Source organism: Mauremys reevesii, linkage group 1 (genome assembly GCF_016161935.1).
Source record: "Mauremys reevesii isolate NIE-2019 linkage group 1, ASM1616193v1, whole genome shotgun sequence".
NCBI lineage: Eukaryota > Metazoa > Chordata > Testudines > Geoemydidae > Mauremys > Mauremys reevesii.
In genome coordinates this window covers 355,203,305-355,222,843 of record NC_052623.1, presented here as the reverse complement: position 1 = coordinate 355,222,843, position 19,539 = coordinate 355,203,305, and the positions used below count along the sequence as shown (strand labels likewise).

At 40.2% G+C, this 19,539-nt stretch overlaps 1 protein-coding gene and 2 long non-coding RNA genes across 7 annotated transcripts in view; 2 read left to right on the top strand and 1 right to left on the bottom strand.

Moving 5' to 3' along the window:
- The window catches only part of LOC120395474, a 46,756-nt gene extending 43,472 nt beyond the window's left edge, over positions 1–3,284 (bottom strand). Inside the window, exons 1-2 of the long non-coding RNA XR_005592649.1 lie at positions 3,149–3,284; positions 207–293 (exon numbers count right to left, since the gene is read on the bottom strand). This is a non-coding gene — a long non-coding RNA (uncharacterized LOC120395474). The remainder of the gene's footprint in view (positions 1–206; positions 294–3,148) is intronic.
- The window catches only part of AHCYL2 (adenosylhomocysteinase like 2), a 202,836-nt gene that overhangs the window by 36,669 nt on the left and 146,628 nt on the right, over positions 1–19,539 (top strand). The window lies entirely within an intron of this gene.
- On the top strand, positions 3,132–18,636 carry LOC120395475. Its single transcript, XR_005592650.1, has 3 exons — positions 3,132–3,224; positions 17,457–17,575; positions 18,490–18,636. It is a non-coding gene; the product is annotated as an uncharacterized LOC120395475 (long non-coding RNA).

The following is a 19,539-nucleotide window of genomic DNA, read 5'->3' as shown; positions in this document are numbered from 1 at the left end:
CCCTGAGTCATCCACTCTCCTTATGTCTTTAATCAATTTTAAAAGAGATTCAAGCAGAGAAAAATCAATGTTATAAGTGGAACACATTTCAGATATGTGAGACGGAGAAAGCAAGAGCAAAAAAGCATTAAAATGGTTACTTTTAAAACAGTTATCCTGTAATGCAGAGTGAAAATTGCATTAGTCATAGTAAAGATCTTGGCTACCTGTTTTTCGTTGAAGCTCTTATCACTCAAACATCCTTTGTTTGTTTTCTTCTTGAGAAATGCATTGAAATTGTCAAATATCCACCTCTGCAAGAGAATGCCGAATACCGAAATTGTATCTAATAGCACTACTCTTATCCTTTTAAATCAGACAAAACCAAGTTCGCTAATTTAAATTTATAAAATGTAAGCTTACTTAGTCCCAGGTTGTAAGGTTTTTCAGGGCAATCTTTTTATTTTTTGTACAATACCTGCTACAATGGATCCCTGATCAATGTCAGGGGACCCGGGCCACCACGTAATAAAATCTGTAATGTTTCCAGTATCTGAGTCTTAAACTCGTGTGCTGCCTCTTTAAAGAAAGGGACATGGGAGACTTATCCTAATTTTTTTTCAAGGCATGCTAGAGGTCAGGACTGAGGTGCATTGGCAGAGCTGTGGGGAGCCCAGCTCTAGAATAGCGGGCGGGGAGGAGAGGGGTGTCGTGTCTTGCAGAGCATGGATTGAGATCCATTGCCAGAATTTTGGAGGTGTTCCAGGATAGCATGGGATGTTGCCATTCAGGAATTATTTAAACTGGTAGGGCTGTATCAGGTAGCATGAATAGACCAGCCAGCTCTAGCTAGAGCCATGTGCTAAAGGCATATTCATTCCCTTCCTGTGGTCAGGAACATGAGGGTGGGGGGAAATGCAGCCGACTGCTGTGACCAGAAGCATATATATATAATTAGATATCATTGCTCTGGGCTTCTGAAAAGTTAGTTTAATGCCAGAATACAAAAATCTCTCCACAGCTGACTAGCAAGAGGAGTTCATGTATGGGAACTGGAGAGAAACTACTTTTTATAGACTCTGATAGGTAGAATGTTGCATGTGATAGCACAAGTAGAACTAAGGTCACCTTTCCCCAGTTTCCCCCTTTTCCTCTGTCTTTCCAAATGTGGTCTATTCAGAAGGCCAAATGGGAACAATGCTTTTAAGCAGCACTGTCCGGGTTTGTTTTTTTTCCCCATGCAATCGCTGTATTTCACCCTTCTTAACTTTTAACTTAGAAAATGAGCTACCTGAGCTGGCCTGTGCAAAGCACAGATGGGATCAGTGGGTGTTTCATGGACCAATTGCATCAATTTACCTCTTTTGATGATTTATACTCATGTTCTTGTCTTAACTCTACCTTAAATTAAGAATCTGTCCACTCATGTTTTGCGTACACACAGCTCTTTGCTGGTTTTAATCTGCAGAAATGTAGAAGCTGTTAAGGGCATGAAGGGACTTGAAATAATTGTAACCCCTGCTTGGGGCAGGGGGGTTGCAGTTTAGGAGATTTGTTCAGTAACTGATTTAATGCTAGTGTTTGTTTCCCCTTTTTCTCTTAATTCTCTGCATCTTTCCCTTTGTCCTTCATTCCTTATCTTCCCTCCCCCCACCCCCAGCTTTTTGGGGCAGGGAGACTCATATGTTGGTACGCTTCTCAGCACAAAGGGGCCCCAATCTGATTGGGACTACCTACGCTACCATAACACACATACTTTCTGCTGTCTTTCCTTGCCTGATATCCTCTTAAAGCTAGCAGAGAGGAGCTGAACTGTTCTTTCCCTTGAAGGTGCATCCACTACAATGAACTTGCACTTCATCCAGAGCTGACAGTTGAAATTTTGTTACCCTGGGACACCCTGTCAGCCTTCTGCTCCACTGTGAGCTAGGGTTGTCTGGGTACCATGCTTTTTTCCACTCTGGGTCTAGCCTGCTAGATCGTTGCCCCCAGGCTAATCCACTGATTAAAGCAAATGTCAGTATTTTCATGGTGCCTCTTCTCTAGAAACGTCTGGGCCTGAGTTTGTAGACAAGCTATGCAGCTTGTTAGCTGTGAAAGGACAATTTCAACTTCTAGTGCTCCAGCTTTACCACAAGTGACTGCTGATATGCCCTTGAACTTTGTGCCAAATTGCATGTGGTGGTTTTGTGGTAGCAGCAAAGAATCCTGTGGCACCTTATAGACTAACAGATGTTTTGCAGCATGAGCTTTCGTGGGTGAATACCCACTTCTTCGGATGCAAGCAGTGGAAATTTCCACCCACGAAATATTCACCCACGAAAGCTCATGCTGCAAAACATCTGTTAGTCTATAAGGTGCCACAGGATTCTTTGCTGCTTCTACAGAACCAGACTAACACGGCTACCCCTCTGATACGTGGTTTTGTGGTGTGCACTCAGTTATAAGGAGAAAACTGAAATGACTAAACTCGCTGAAGATGACAGCAACATCTAAACTCTAAAGGACTGTCTGTTTTCTCATCACCTGACATAGCTATCCAAAAGTTTTAGAACTCCTTAGTCATCTATAATGACTTCTTTGCCTCAAGCCTACTGAGTAGGGGCATCTGAAGTTCATTCTTAATGTTAGGAGGGTTTTTTTTGCTCTGGGTTCCTGTCAAGCTTATGCCACATATAAATGGAATTTAATGCAGCATTTGACATTCTTGCAGGCAGAAATTTGTCCTCAGAACAGGGTGGTAGCGGTAGTACAAGCTTCCCTCACACTATCTCAACCTCAGCATGGTGAACCTAGTGGGACAGAGGAGTTCATTTCCAGGCCCAGTTAGTCTTCAGCCTCTCCAAGGCTACCAACAAGTGTGCCAATTAATGGTACTTGAGGTCTTACTACGTGAATGCCTCACTGAGACCTGGACCTAAATCATTTGACATGTTTACTGTTCAGTTATCAAATGGTAGCCACTTTCACTTGCTACGAACCTGAGCTGGAGTGGAACTGGCAGAGAAAACCTTTAAAGAGTCTATATCACAAGGCCACTGAACAATCAAATTATTTCCCTACTTCCAAAGTTCTTTACCTAATTAGATTATCCTCCAACCTTTGATCATTAATAATCTTAACAATTGTTTTGTTGTAGGTAAGGTCCAAAGGTATAAATGGCTCTTACAGTAGCTACTGTTCTGCAGTCCTCATGGAAGAGCAGCCATCCAGGATTCTTCCATCTCTGGGTAATCTGTGTGCAGGTACAAATGTAGCTTGATGTAAATACATTTTTAATTAGAAGAGAACTCTGCACTAGAATCAGGTGGGATTCTACTGGGGTGGGGGTTGGGGGGGGAAGAAATCTCATTTTCTGCCACTTGTAGCGATATTTTGTATTCCCACTAAGACAGTTATCATGGTTGCCGGAACATATTGCCCAATAGAATCTTTTCAGATGCACAAAATGCTGCCAGACAGTACTGACATCAAGTATGAGGCATCCATCTTTGTGTGCAGCCCTGCCTTCAGGGTAGCTAAAATTTTATTAAACTGGGAAGAGTAAAGGGAATATTTCATTTGGAGCTGGGGCAGCACTGATTTCCAGGATACTAGGGAGCACTTGGCTTGCTACATTTTACTCGCTCTAGCTGACTTAGCTTGATATCACAGAAACCACACTTCATTTCTCTTCTCCTCTCCTGTTCCTTTCCTTTTATTTTGGAACTCATAAAAGTCTGAGCAAGACAAATTACAATATAAGGCAGAGATGCTTGGAAAGAGAATCACGTTGTGACTTGCCAAGGAAATCAGCCTTTACCAGTGTCCTGAAATGACCAGCTTCCTCTGGCAAAGACACATCTGAAAGGATGCCTATTTCCAAAACTATTGCAGGGTTAGATGCATTTGGGCTGTGGAATCAGAGATAAAGTGTACACTCCTGTGATATCTATGTAGCAGGATTTCACAAGCTTTGGCACTGTGACAGACCCAGACCAGTGGGTACAGGAGTCTGGTAGAGGGCAAATATACTGGTCACTGGATGAGTAGTTTTCTGTTCCCTGAGTGACCAGAGCAGGGGCTTCACTAGAGTAATCAGGAACCTGCTAGAACTGATTAAGGCAGACAGGCTGATTAGAACACCTGCAGCCAATCAAGGCAGGCTAATCAGGGCACCTGGGTTTAAAAAGGCGCTCACTTCAGTTTGTGGTGGGCGTGTGAGGAGCTGGGAGCAAGAGGTGCAAGGAGCTGAGAGTGAGAGGGTGTGCTGCTGGAGGACTAAGGAGTACAAGCGTTATCAGACACCAGGAGGATCAAGAAGGTGTTTGGAGGAGGCCATGGGGAAGTAGCCCAGGGAGTTGTCGCTGTCATACAGCTGTTACAGGAGGCACTATAGACAGCTGCAATCCACAGGGTCCTGGGCTGGAACCCGGAGTAGAGGGCGGGCCTGGGTTCCCCCCAAACCTCCCAACTCCTGATCAGACACAGGAGGAGTTGACCCAGACTGTGGGTTCCACCAGAGGGGAAGATCACTGAGGTGAGCAAATCTGCCAATAAGCGCAGGACCCACCAAGGTAGAGGAGGAACTTTGTCACAGCACATAGAATTCTTTCCCTGAACTGAGGGAAAGTACTTGGCCCTCCCCAATAGAAATATTTTATTTAAGGAACAATTTGATGTTTGGGTGGGAGGCATGTGTCTTTAGGGTGTATTTTGTAGTATTGTGAACCAGGAGTACACTACATGATTTTCGTTCTTCATGGGTTGTTTCCACTTTGTACTCTCAGAACCATTTTGGGGGTTATGTTGGTACACAATAGTGAATAGTCAATTTGGGTTTGGTGAGGCCTGAGCACAAAGAGAATTTATCTGGGTTTAATTGAGTTTCGCTGGCAGTTGTCTGAGCCTCCTCATGGAGGCAGGAAACACTGGCTTAGATCAGGAATACACAACTCTTATGGACTTCAACCCCAAGAGACATGGAAAAAAAAAGCCAGCTAAAGTTCTATCACTAATTTAATTAAGCAGGAGGTATGAAGGTCTATGATACAATGTTTATCTACCAATATTAGAACTATGAAATTCAGAACAGATTAACAGGAAATATAAAGTGTAAAATTAGAGCAAAATTAAGTACTACATATTTCAATCCTTTCAGTTGTAGAGGTTTCCTTTCCTGCTTGGCACTTTGTCCCATCTGATGACTTGGGCAAGATGATGCCCTTTGCATTCTTTTAAAATCAGTTTTATTAGTTGGGAACTGAGAGACTTCAGGAAAAATTGTGTGAAGATGCCAGCCTCTCATGTAGGCAGTTACATTGGTGCTATATAGATGTATACCATTCCACCTCATTACTTTCAGCAGGATGGATTAAGGAATTAAAAAGGAAAATATGCCTCCCTCTGTAGGTGTGGCAACTTCAGTCTTTGGCCTTCTCTCTGCGGATGTGGGCATCATAGGAGTATTTTGAAGAGATTTATGGTTTCATTACAGCAGTATCTGCAGCTTTGATCTTGTCTGTGATAGTGTCAGCATTTCCACTATAAACCCCCTAGCTTCAGGAGTTCGTTTGTCTGAGTTACAATCTCCCTAGACTGAAGGTTTGTTTGTTTGTTTTTTTAAAAAGGAGCAATTGAGCTTTTCTTTCCACTAAAAGACCACTTAGAGGGGTCACTCTAGCTATAGGGAAGCTAGGCAGCCACCTAGTGCAGCAGATTTCTGAGCAAAACAAAATTTCCAATAAGTTCTTAAGTGTATTGCGAAGAACATCTTGTTTCAGAAAGTGGAGGAAGTAATCGGGGGGACAGCCGTTTTAGACTTGATTCTGACCAACAGGGAGGAATTGGGAGTGAATCTGAATATGGAAGGCAGTTTGGGTGAAAGTGATCATGAAGTGATGTCATAGTTCTAAGGAAAGGAAGGAGAGAGAGCAGCAGAATAAGGCCAATGTACTTCTAAAATAGCAGACTTTAACAAATTCAGAGAACTGGTTAAGGTCCCATGGGAAGAAAATGATAAAAGGAGTAGAGGAGAGCTGGCAGTTTCTCAGAGATGATTATTACAGGCACAAATGCAAACTCTCTCAATGCAAGGAAAGAATAGTAAGAGGCCAATATGGCTCCATTAGGAGCTCTTTAATGACCTGAAAGTCAAAAAGGAATCCTACAAAAAGTGGAAACATGGACACATTGCTAAGGAGGAGTACAAAAGAAGAGCACAAACATTTAGGGACAAAATCAGAAAGGCTAAGGCACAAAATGAGTTACACCTAGCAAGGGGCGTCAAATGCAATAGGAAGTAGTAGTTTAAATATACTAGGAGCAAGACAAAGGAAAGTGTAGGTCCTCTGCTTAGCAGGGAAGGAGAGCTGATAACTGATGACATCAAGAAGGCTGAAGTGTTTAATGCCTATTTTGTTTTAGTCTTCACTAAAAAGGATAATGGTGACCAGTTACTCCTCACAGTTTATATTAACAATAAGAGGGAAGAAATGCAAGCCAAAATAAGGAAAGAACAGGTTAAAGAATATTTAAATAAGTTAGCGGTATTCAAATCAGCAAGGCCTGATTAAATTCATTCTGGGATACTTAAAGAAACTAGCTGAACCAATCTTGGAACCATTAGAAATTCTCTTTAAGAATTTATGGAGGACGGGTGAAGTCCCAGAGGACTGGAGAAGGGCAAACATAGTACCTATCTTTAAAAAGGAGAAACAAAGAGGACTCAAGGAATTATAGATCCGTAAGCCTAACTTCAATGTCTGGGCAGGTGCTGGGACCAATCAGTTTGTAAGAACCTAGAGCAGTGTTTCTCAACCTTTTTGATACCAGGGACTGTCTTGCTTCCTTCCTAAACTGTGCCAAGGAGAGCTCCGGGAACAACACTGGTCCATTGACTGGTTATTGAGGAGCAGTGTTTCCCAAACTTACAACAGTTGCGTACCCCTTTTGAGACATTTGTCTTACTGGCGTACCCCTTCTCCGGTGAAGATAATTTGGGGCGGGGAGGGGAGCCACATTTTTATAACACACTCCTAATTAGTTTAATTCTGGATTAAATGTTTATTAGAAATAAATACAAAATTATATTACATACAGTTGAAACAAAACTTAGTAGAAATAATAGTTACATATAGAAATAATACTAGAAATAATTAAAATAGAAGCGAATCAACAGTCTGGCAGAACTGTGTGTGTGTGTACACACACACACACATAATATAATGAATTTGTATCATTCTGAAATTAAAATACACTGGTTTGGTTAGGTTAGTGAAGAAAGCACTAATTTTAATACTTACTATTTCAGTATTGAAAAAATTTCCGTACAAACCAAACTATTCAGTGCGCGAGATGGAACTGCTTTTGACCAGAAACTGTCGCGGGGATAACTGGCTCAATGTTTGTGATCTTAAGATGAAGATGGGGCTCCACGTCAATAAGACAATTTCGTTTTTTGGTTTGAGAATCTGATCTCGCACAAATACGAGGTGGGAAAAAGGCAGAAGATACTTGACAGCTTTGTCCGATAGAGCTGGATATTCAGAGCTAACCCCCAACCAAAATGACGTCCGTGTATTTTGCTCAAATTTTGTTTTCAGGAAGCTATGTGAAGCCAGCTCCGAGAGCTGTTGTTCTTCTGAAGCATAGAGGTTATTTGGCAATGTTTGAACATTGATGATAAAAGGGTTCCTTATCCATTCAAAGGTGCCATCCAGTTCAGGGAAATACTTACGAAGATCTTTCTGCAAGCTTTCCAAATGCTGCTTCATGGTTTGCAATACTTCACTGGCTGAGGGGGCCACTTAGGGATCTTGGGCAAAATCAGTACTTGATCCTGCTAGTGAAGGCAGGGGGCTGGACTCAATGACCTTTCAGGGCCCCTTCCAGTTCTCTGAGAGAGGTATATCTCCATATATTATCATCTGCAATATATGATAGTTTGCATAGCCATTTCCAGTCATGTATACAGTCTCACAGGTTAAAAGTTTCATCTAAAAATATGTGCAGTTCTTCTCTCAGCTCAAACAGGCGATTCAGAACTTTTCCATGCGAAAGCCACCGCGCTTTAGTGTGAAATAGGAGTTGCGTGTAATCACTGCCCATCTCATCACAAAGCTGAGAAAACAGCCAGGCGTTCAGATGGCGGCCTTTCACAAAATGGATTATTTTCACAGCTTCATCCAGTACTTGCTTTAGATCTGCCTGCATGTTCTGGGTGGCGTGTGCTTCCCTGTGTATGCAACAATGAGTCGATTTTACTTCTGGTGCAACAGCTTGAATACATGCAACAGCTCCTTTCTTCGAACCAATCATGGCTCTGGCGCCATCCGTGCTTATTCCAACACGACTCCAATTCAAGTAATTGTTTTTGATAAAGTCATTAATAACTTTAAAAATAGCTTCTCCAGTTGTATGTGTTGGCATAGGTTGGCAGAACAAAATTTCATCGTAGACTTCATTATTCAGCTCGTATCTGACAAACAACAAAAGATTAGCTAAATTCACAATATCAGTGGATTCATCCGCTTGCAGTACATAGTAGCGACACTCTTCTGTATGTCTGATAATAATTGCTGCTTTACGTTTTTGGCCATATTTGTGATTCTATGATGAACAGTGTTATGTGAGAGGGGGACACAATCTATAGCTTTGCTAGCCTTGTCTCCAATCATCACTTGCACCATTACTTTGGCTGCAGGTTTTACTGATGTCTCGCCAATCACTTCAGCAGCTCTGGACTTTGCAATTAAATACGCTACACTGTATGAAGCTTCCAAAGCTTTCATATTTTCACCTCCCATCACATTGCGAATTATTTTCTGGGACTTTTGGAGATCTTTGCGCCTATTTTCAAAGAATTCTACAGGTTTTCCCTTATATTCTTTGTTTGCTATCGAAATGGCATTTTAGGTTGGATGGTTTCATACTTTCATTTATGAGATTCTCGTAACAAATCACACATAGTGGAACAGGCTCCACCTCATCACCAGTCCACGAAAATCGCAGTTTCAGATATTCTTCAACATATTTGCGGGCTTTTTTCATTTTCTTTGCAGCTGATACGTTCAATAAACTTACAGATGGTTCACACGGTTCACTAATTTTGTTGTCACAATTGTCTGATGTAGCCATATCACTGCATTTTTCGACATAATTATCACTGACGTTAGTATTTCCTTCATAATTTTCTTTTGTATGTTTCAAACTTCCCGTTTTTAGCCAGCGATCCATTGTAAATGGATTTAACAAAAACAAAGAGAAATTTTGTATATTAATACACACCAAGTATGTACTTGCTATGATCTTTAGATTACTACGAGTAGTTATTCACTTTTATCTTTTATCCGTCAGTATGACTTCTGCATATGCCACAAAGGCAAGTGTATTGCCTGAGCTGTGGTATTTTGTGTTGGCTCTGCTGTGCTATTAGATGTTACTGAACGCGTTCTCATATTAGTTACAATGTAAACCTGTGTGTATTTCTACTGTACAAGTGAACACCATTCTTATATATTAAATTTTAGTCAATTTCTTACAGACTGAATTATGAAGGCCTGTAGCTAGAGCCCTACTTACATATGCAGTTTACAGAAAACTTTCTACCATGGTAGATAGTTACAGTAAAAAATCCATTCTTTTAAAAGGGCCTAAGTACAGGGCTACAAAATAGATTGACTGCTTGGACTCATGGGCTAAGCATGCATATATTTTCAGAGCCAAATTCTCTGAGCTACACATGAGTAATTTCTTATGCCGTCAGTGGCAATTTGCATGCAAGTGGATGATTTGGCCCAAAATTATGTCTTAATCTTAAAGGATCAGGACATTCGCAAACATAGTCAAATATTTACATACATAATAGACCACACTTAATCTGATGATTAAGAAAGAATATAGTTTGAGGATTTTGTGCTTATATTTTCCATTTTGAAGCATAAATCCCTATTTAAACAATAAATACTGTCTTTTGCCAGGTCTTATACAATTCTATGACCTTGCATTTCTTTCTAAACTTTTTTTTTAATGAGACATTATACACACATCACCTCAGACTTTAACATTAGGTAAAGTGAGGCCCCACTCCATCCTCCAACTACACATGGTACTGCTTCTTCTATCCAATTCTCCCCTGCAGCCTCTTCTCTTCAGCATTAGGTTTGTGCTGATTAGCAAGGGATGATGAAATACACAGTTGGCTGCAAATTAGTCATGTCTTCCTCAGTGTCTTCTGCTGAGCAGATTTTTTTTAAACATCACTTTCTGCTTACTGACGACTCTTAAAAGCTTAACCTTACAGTCAGAATGACTGTACCAAAAATCTTGAAGGCGTATTACCTAAAGGGTTCTGTATGCTGAATTTTCTAACAAGGGAAACTGAGAGTGACAAAAAAATCTCAGCAGTGGTTCAGTAAAGCATTAGTACCGGGACACTTGTGTGGTTGGCGCTTAATCATTCTAATAAGAATTTCACAAAACCTTGCTAATAGCATGGTTAATTCTATGCACTTCTAGCTAGAAGGGAAAGGTCAGTTCATGAGAGGCTAGTGTAGATGGCTCTTACTTGCTGTTCCTAGTTAGAATTTATGTTTGGTCATGGTGTGTCCACCTGCTTCTTTAAAAGAGTAAGTTCTCATTTTATTGTATTCAGTTACTTGCAATAGCATCTTGAGATTTGAGAAGGTTGCAGAAGTCCTCCACTAATTATTTTCCTTTCCCTTGTTGGAATGCATTTCCCTTGTTTCTACCATTGCACCACAACCTATATCTTTTGTTTACTTTTGTGATGTGTCAGCAAGGAGGCATGCAGCTTTAAGAATACCGTTTTACCTATTTTATGCATAACAGCAGAGGTACCTTAGAGGTGCTTAGACCAGAATAAGCAGTACATAGATAGAACTTGTGTATAATAACAAAATGGTGGCTCTTTCTGAATGCTGTTCTCTTCTATTTAGTCTTTCTTAGAAGCTATCAAATATTTGTCATGCTGTTTGTCTATCAAATATTTATGGGGCACCAAACACGATAGTATTATAAGAGCTAACACTTCTCCATATTCTCCTTTAGTGAAAATCTTGGAATATAGTATAGTAATCTTGGTTTGCTTCTTTATCAATTGTTTACCCCTAACAGAATTTTTGAGAAGAACCACTTCAAATGTTCCTGATTTGGGTCTATTTTCAGTTAAAACAACTGTGCAACTGGAGGCAGAAATTTATAATTTTCCCATTTCCCCCGTCAGCCTTCTCAAAGCTAGCCAAACATTAAAATTCCACTTAACATATATATTGTTGAGCTCGTTCTTCCAAGGGCTAGATTAGTTTTATTATCAAATACTTTTTTGCAGCCACGGAGGAGGGCATACAAATTTCCTGAAGTCCTGAGGAAATTTCCATAGTCAGTGGAATGTTTGAGCACAAGTTCCCTCTTCCCTTTCCCATACCCTCTAAAACAAGTGGCTCTGCATAGTTTTTAGCCATAAAAATCTAGGGCCCAATTTCTGGTTGTCCTATAGTCCTTTTACACTGGCTCTTTGACAATAAAGGGGCCATAGAACTGCTGTAACAGATCAACAGGGAATTCCCCTAGGTACAGGGAGCATTTTGTGTGTGTATGTGTAGAGGCAGAGTAGTGGGAGCAGTTCCAAGCATAGGTAATATCAGAGTTTTCCTGGAGCGATATGGGGAGGGGAGGGTGCAGAATGGCCAGAGCAAGCTATCCCTGCCTTTTGGACCAGCCCTTTTGGAGCTATAGGCAGCTGGACACAAATTAGGGCAGCTGCTGGGATTGCGCTGACTATTCTAGAGCCAAACTGAGCCCCGAATAAGGAACGTAAAAAGGTGATACAAATCCCCCTCACGTCCAGGTCGGAGTTCAGCCCCTGAATTTTAGTTAAACAACTTTCTTTCCGCGAACTCTTTTTGATGTGGAGGCAGGATTCCTCAGGTTTGTGCCATTAAACCATTGGGATACCTTTCCAATTCTACCTCTTAATGTTAGTTAAAGAACTAACTAAATGTAGTTAGTAGTAGTTCTCAATCATGAACACATTTTACATCAAATCTGTAAGTAGAATGATAACCATATTCTTCACAATTGATTTCTGTGGCAAGACTTTAGCAGCAGCCATCCTGAGCCCCAAGTGCTAAAATCTAGCATGATACAACAAACAGAACAGGAGTACTTGTGGCACCTTAGAAACTAACAAATTTATTTGAGCAAAGCTTTCCTGGGCTACACGAAAGCTTTGCTCAAATAAATTTGTTAGTCTCTAAGGTGCCACAAGTACTCCTGTTCTTTTTGTGGATACAGACTAACATGGCTGCTACTCTGAAACATGATACAACAGTCAGTCTTGTAAAGTTGGTGAGTTTTTTTTCTTGTTGTTGAAGTGCAGAGCTATAAAATAATTAGTACTCCCTATTCTGACTCTGGATTGCAGTTTGCCATGACATTATGGTATTGTAGTAGATCGTTTCACACGGATACTTTGTAATGTCCTGACACTATCACAATACAAAATTGTGGTCCTCTATTTGATGCTCTCCTTTTCCACCCTCTTCTTAAGTTCTTACTCCTCCATTCCTACCTTTTATAGGAGAAGTTACATTGTGAAAATCATTTGGGAAAGACTTACAGATTTGGTTTGTTGGACCAGTTCAGATAATTTTTTGATCACTGGCTCCAGACCAATTATCAGAGAACTTCCGTCCCTGCGAACAAATATATGGGACTGTCTTGCGTCTCCAATTAACTCTTGGCAATGAGTGTTGTCCATAAATACCTGGCAAAGTAAATGGTTATATGTTTCCGGTGTTGTGGCTGTGTTGGTCCCAGGATATTAGAGAGACAAGGTGGGTGAGGTAATATCTTTTATTGGACCAAGTTCTGTTGGTGAAAGAGACAAGCTTCAGGTCTGGGAAAGATACTCAGAGTATCACAGCTAAATACAAGGTGGAACAGATGGTTTAGCATAAGTGGTGAACACACATTGAAGATTCAGCACAGAATCTGCTGAGCGAGCCTTGCCTTCGGCAGACTGTCTCGCTGGGCGTTCAACAATCACAACATCAGAACACACATTAGACTTTTAGTTTATAAAGTGGTGGTAATCCCAACTCTCCTCTGTGGCTGTGAGATTTGGGTTACACCTGAAAAACCTGGAATGCCAGAACCAGCACTTTCTTCGGAAGATCCTCAACATAAAGTGGGAGGATCACCGCACTAATGTTGGCCTCTGTTGAGGCCCTGATTATCCAAGGTGGAGTGGGCACTTTGTGCGCATGCCTGATGTATGTTTTCCAAAACAATTGCTGTACGCCCAACTCACCAAAGGAGAAAGGAAACGGGGAGGCCAAAAGAAACGCTTTAAAGACATCCTCAAGATAAACATCAAGAGATGTGGCATCGACATCACACACTGGGAGACAGTAGCCCAGGATAGGGACAGCTGGTGAAGACATGTCAGAGAAAGGACTTCCACTTTCGAGGAAAATTGCTTTGTCCTGGTTGCAGAAAAATGCCAGAAAAGAGAGGACAGATGATTGTCACACAGCAATCGTGGCCCAACCCTAACTTCCAATACTGCCTGCAATGTCTGCCAATGAGCCTGCAGCTCAAGGATTGGACCTCTGTCACCACAAGACCCATAAAAAATAAAACCTGTGAAAGAGATCATCCTCGACCTTGAGGGATTGCCACCGATCACACATTGTAAGAGAGCAAGGTGAAGTGGCCCCTTAGCACCTCTGTAGTCATAGGACAAAAAAAATGGAGTGAGTGGATTACAGATTGTTGTAATAAGCCATAAATCTAGTATCTTTATTAAGACCATGATTTATAGTGTCTAGCAAAGTTATTAATTTAAGCTCCCAGGCTCATCTTTTGAAGGTTTCCTGTGAGGATGAGGACTGAGAGGTTAGATATGAAGTGATTGTTCTGTGAAAAGTGTTTGTCCACGGATGATATGGTGTTTTTTAGGGATGTCAAGTGATTAAAAAAATTCATTGCAATTAATCAGTTTTAATTGCACTGCTAAACAATAATAGAATACCATTTATTTAAATATTTTGGTAGGTTTTTTTATATTTTCAGATATGGACTTGGGGCTGCAGCCCTCCTCAGAGTGCAGGGTTCCCTCCCATCTCAGACATATATGCTTAATGTGTTTTAAAAAATTAATACGTTAATTTTGTTTTCAGTTAATCACAGGTGTTGGTGGTGGTTAATTGACAACCGTGGTGTTTTGACTCTTATAATTTTTCTGTGCAAGTTCATTTGAGAGTATAGTGATTGTATGGTTTCATCCACATAGTTCTTTGGGGCATTTAGTGTGTTAGATGAGGTACATCGCATGTTGTGATAGGCATGTGTAGGACCCAGGGATCTTGAAAGGTTTGTTGCGTGGGGGGTATATGTCTGCAGGTTTTGATTGTATGTGAGACTGAGATAGTAAAGTGTAATGAAAAGCTAGTACCATCCCATTAAACAAGAATGCCACCATCTGTCTTGTTGACATCTGGCAGGCTGCCAGCAAATATCAAATAATTTAGTTACTGTCAATTGCTGCTTTCCCTTGGAATGAAGAACTTGTATCTTCATATTCATTTCCTGTCATGACCTTCTTCAGTCACCTTGACTCCAAAATTAATTGGAACGCTGAAAATAAAACTGAAATTGCAATCTACAAACAGCTCTGCAGCCCAAAGCCAGGCTTCAGACTTCCCTCTCCCTGTGAGGATGACATGAGTTGCCAAATCTTGCTTGTTCACCCATTCCTTGGATCCAAGAACTCTGGTTTTAACTGGGCTTAATCCAAATTTTTTGCGATTAAAATCTGATTTCACATTTCATAGCAGTTATCTTTTAAAATGTGTCTCTCTGGGGAAGAGCGGGGTGACTGCAGTGCATATTACTTAATAAATCTTCATGAGGAGCTAACAGCCTCAGATATAAATACATAGAATTCAAAAGCAAGAGTGTAAATTAATATAAAACATAATGGGCACTTGAAGGGTTTTTCATCCCGTGATCTCAAAAATCTTTATAATGTATTTATACGCCTCACCCTGGAGTGGTGACTTGTTTACAATCACATGGATTCAGTGGTAGAAGTGAGGATTTGAACCCTGTTCAGTGTTGATAAATGGAAAGTAATGCACATTGGAAAACATAATCCCAACTATACATATAAAATGATGGGGTCTAAATTAACTTGTACCACTCAAGAGAGAGATCTTGGAGTCATGGTGGATAGTTCTCTGAAAATGTCCAATTAGTGTGCAGCAGCAGCCAAAAAAGTGAACAGAATGTGGGAATCATTAAGAAAGGGAGAGACAATAAGACAGAAAATATCATATTGCCTCTATATAAATCTATGGTATGCCCACACCTTGAATACTGCGTGCAGATGTGGTTGCCCCATCTCAAAAAATATATATTGGAAAAGGTTCAGAAAAGGGCAACAAAAATGACTATGGGTATGGAACGGCTGCCATATGAAGAGAGGTTAATAAGATTGGGACTTTTCAGCTTGGAAAAGAGATGACTAAGGGGATGATTGAGGTCTATAAAATCATGACTGGTGTGGAGAAAGTAAATAAGGAAGAGTTATTTACTCCTTCTCATAACACACGAACTGGGGGTCACCAAATGAAATTAATAGGCAGCAGGTTTAAAACAAACAAAAGGAAGTATTTTTTCACACAAGGCACAGTCAACCTGTGGAACTCCTTGCCAGAGGATGTTGTGAAGGCCAAGACTATAATAGGGTTCAAAAAAGAACTAGATAAGTTCATGGAGGATAGGTCCATCAATGGCTATTAGCCAGGATGGGCAGGAATGGTGTCCCTGGCCTCTGTTTGCCAGAAGCTCTGATTGGGCGACAGGATGGATCACTTGATGATTTTTCCTGTTGTGTTCATTCCCTCTGGGGCACCTGGCATTGGCCACTATCAGAAGACAGGATATGGGGCTAGATGGACTTTTGGTCTGACCCAGTAGGGCCGTTTTTATGTTTAGTTGTCCTGTGTCCCATACTCTTTCACATACTGCTAGGATAGGAGTGCTCTTTCATGAAACAGGACCCTGTGTACTCCGATTCCTTGGCCATAAAATTTGCCCCTTGATAAAGAATCTAAGCTTTCATTAAAAACCCAATCTCCATGATTTCAGCCCATATGATTTCAAAGAGAATCTTCAAAAGGTGAACTGAGCTGAAACAATACAGTAAGATCAGAATCTGCAAACAGTCTGAAAAAAATGGCTGTGGCAGGTATTCACATGTTCATTAGTTTAAAACTCAGTTATGGCACTCTAAATGATGGCACTTAACTATTTCACTACTGATCTATAACAGAAACACCACAATCCGCATATTCCCCAACAGGTTGCCTTCCACACCTTCCCAAGTGCCAACAATTGAAAATTAAATTTTGGGCGAGGGGCGGTGTAAAATTGAATTTAATAGCGCATTAAATAACACACACAATTCTATACTGATTGTATTATATACTTTCAGTAGAGTTGATTAAAAATAAATTTTTGAAAAGTTTTCCACAAATGTTCTTTTTCTGATCAGCTATAAAGCTGGTAAAAAACCTTTAAAATTCAAAATTTCAACAACGTTCTTCATAAAAATTTCTATGAAAACAGGGCCTAATTTTCACAAAGAAATGGAGCCATTTTCCAGCCAGCTTTAATTTTCATGTTTAAATGAATAAAACTTTTTTTTTTTAATCTGAGGGTCTATCCACACTTGAAAGTTAAATCAGATTAAGGTAGGGAATGAATTTGAAGTGCAGTAGCTACTCCTGAGTGTGTCCACACATGGAGGATTCCAGAATAGTTAATCTGGAATAACTTCACGTGTAGACAAGCCCTGAGTGAAGCAGCTTCAGAATCTGCAGTGGCCTGGAGTGTTATAGAATCTAGTTCTAGCTATAGAATTTAGGGCAACCTTACCATGAATATGAGCATAGGTGCTCCAAAAGTGGGATGACAATCATACTACAAGATACCAGTTGGTGTTTCTTTAATATAAATCAGGTGCTGGTTTCATTTGCAGTTGGTATTCAGAATCGTTTTTTCTTGAAATTATGACATACTCTTTTGTTGGAAGGAGCTTTGCAGTTTGAGAAGTTTTACTCATTAGGAAGACGGCTTTCTGAAATACCTAATCAGCTCTGAGGAAGCAAGGAAAAGGGAAGCGAAGGATGAGGCTGGGAAAAGAGATGGCTAAATGGAACAGGAAAATGTAAATTGTGGGTGGAGTTAGAGTACAGAAGGGAATTTGGTGCTACTGCAGTTTGTCAGTTTGACAATGTAAACAACTAATATATCTAATCTTCCCTTAGTTATCAAATAATGTTACACGTATTGTGCAATAGAAAAGTTATGTCATGTTTAAGTATAAAGGTGACACTGTTATTTAAATAAAATTGTAATGATCTATGATGCTAAGACCTTTGATTATTAAAAAATGTTCCCTTCTCTAGAAAATTGACAGTCTCCCTCCCAATCATGAGATAGATATTATCTCCTTGTCTACAGAATGATGAATTTAAACATTTTGTTAAACTTACCCAAGCTCAGACAGGAGACCTGTTGCAGAACTGTAAGTAGAATTTGTTCCCTAACTTAGTCTTGTGACCCTGATACTTTAACTCTTAGACCAGTGGTTTTCAACCTGTGTGGTCCATCAACTTCTGGGAGTCTGCAGACTGTCTAAGATTTCCAAAGATTTCCACCTCCATTTGAAAATTTTTAGGCATCAACCAATGAAAAAAGATTGAAAATCACTGTATTAGACCATCCTCCTCTCCACTTAGCCCTGTTAGCTCTTTATAACCAAGTACGGTACAAATTTTAATCATCACAACAAGCTTGAAAAGTATTTTTTAAAACCTAATGGTCTTTGCACCTATTTACTTTTCACCATGAAACTAGACTGGTTGTAATCAGGTTCACTCCCACATTCTGCACTAGCACAAAGCTGTTGGGTTCAAACACATTGTATCCAGGGAATATTTAAATTAAAATTGTTTGCAGGAAATTAGAGAAAATCACAACCTTAACAGCCCTTTTAAAATACAATCTAAGTAGGGGGCCTAGCCTAGATTGATAGTGAGACACTTGTTTTTACTTTGTTTTTTAAACTATTGTCTATTACACTCAGGGTCCAAGAAAATAATCATTATATAGAGCACTGTTCCCTCAGTCATTGACTTCTGTAATTTTTGTCTGAAAGTCAGTGCTCTTAGATTCTTTGGTTTCCATTTCCTTTGTGGCCAGGCTGTTTCATCTGTTTATCCAAGGATCAATTAGATTTCCCCAGTGAGAAGGCTGAGCCTTGATTAGAGGAAAAGGCCATTTATGGTGCAGTTGATGCATGTTGTAGTATGGTGCTGACAATCTCTCCTTGTGACTTTTAATAAGTGCCTCATCTCTTATTAGTGTGGTGCTTGTTTTCTTTGCTTCTTTGGGATTACAGTACTGCATTTTCACATTGCTTCTTTCCATTTCCTTTAGTTTTCATCATTACAGAAACACCAGAAAAGGCCATAGATGATTTATTGGAGGATGGAAATATGAGTTTGGAAAAGAATATCTGGATCTGGAATTGTGCGGTTTTTTTTAATGGTCAGTTCTGCACAACTGCTTTCTTCTTGGAGATGAATTTATTTGCACTGGATTGGATTTTAATGCTGCATGTATTGATGTTTAACTGAAAATTGACATTTTCTTCTGTTCATGTTGCAACAATTGCTGTTCTCTGCTCCTTTGCTGCATGGTGAATTTTGCCTCAAGACCGAGATACTTGTGAGCAGGTTAATGATGATGCTAATTGTTGGGGAACCCAACAGGGACTTTACTTGCATACTTGGCCTGTTAACTGAGCTCACAGGCTGATCATGGGTCCCACATGTGCTCCTGTTTTTTTCTAAGCCACTTGGGACAGTATGGGTTGGCTGGTTGTGGTGTAATCCTTTTCAGAAGTTCAGCTATGATGCCAATTTTAAAAGGGCTCTGGTGGGCTGATACTGTGCACAGTTTCAGTAGAGTATGGGGGAAGTTTAAGTCCAACATCTTGTTGCTTAGCAACTAAAATCCTGGCTTCAACATCTGGGGATATGTGTTGTTTTAGCAGTTTCTAATTGTGTTTGTGGCCTGAACACTGCAATGCAATCCATGTACATAAGAGCAGTGCTGTTAACAAGATAGATCTGATGGCACTGAGTTGCCCCCTTGCTGGATTGGGGTAAGAACCTAGAGAGATGACTCTAAATTGTGGATTGCGGCTGCTTCGTTCATAGTGTTAATTAAAAAAAACAAAATACTTGGAGGAAGAAGAGGGATACGGTTGTGTACAGATGGAATGAAGCTGCCTTCAGAATTGTACTTTTTAAAAAGGTGTTAGGTGAGCATTCTGTCATGCAGCAGTGCGGTGGTAATCCTTCTCAATATGGCTCTGAGATCTCGCATGGAATAGTGCATTAAAATGTGAGCATCTTTCTATCAGAAAGATATAAATCTATTTTGAGGAAGCTCAGAAAAGAGAACAAATGAGGGAGCAGTAGG